Source organism: Mastomys coucha, unplaced genomic scaffold (genome assembly GCF_008632895.1).
Source record: "Mastomys coucha isolate ucsf_1 unplaced genomic scaffold, UCSF_Mcou_1 pScaffold2, whole genome shotgun sequence".
NCBI lineage: Eukaryota > Metazoa > Chordata > Mammalia > Rodentia > Muridae > Mastomys > Mastomys coucha.
This window is the reverse complement of record NW_022196902.1, coordinates 18755547-18756307: the sequence shown is the minus strand read 5'-3', so window position 1 is coordinate 18756307 and position 761 is coordinate 18755547.

Sequence of the window (761 nt, the reverse complement as noted above, 5' to 3'; positions counted from 1 at the left end):
TATTGTTGTATAAACTATACTAAGAGACATAGTAGTTGCCATCTGAGCTACGAGAATGTTCTCTACCTGCAGTGTCCAGCTTTGTAGTCTGTGGCCACATGTAGTTGCTGAGCACTTGAAAAGTGGGTAATATGACTATGTTGAATTGCTTTTTAACTTGATTTAGTTTATTTATATTTATTATTAAGTTAATTATTTTATTATATATAATTATATATTATACATATTTGTTATTCAATTAAATTATTATGTTAAGTGTATCACTACTGCAGCAGCTACTGCAGGGGGATAATTTCTGTGTCATTAAAACCTTAATTACAAGTAATGAGTAACAGGGCTTGTTGCTGTCTACCCAATAAGCTGTCAGGCTTGTGAGAAAGCCTTCTGTGATATACAGAACCATGGAGCAACAGAGGCAAGGAATCACAAGATAAGCTCAAAATGCAAGTCTTAGCTGTGAACTGATAGTATTTGATATATTTATAATGTATGTGCCTCAAAGTGTAGGTGGGCTCCAGCAAGTATAAGTCCCCAAGCAGGACCAAGCTGAAGCATCTGCAATGGGGCAGGCTAACCCACACACACTTCATTGATGCTTCTTCTCACTTCATGTCCCACAACTTTTGTTATTAGGTATTTTCTTTATTTACATTTCAAGTTTATCCCCTTTCCCAGTTTCCCCTCCAAAACCCTGCTATCCAATCCCCACTTCCCCTGCTCACTAACCCACCCACTCCCAGTTCCCTCTCAGGACCAAGGGT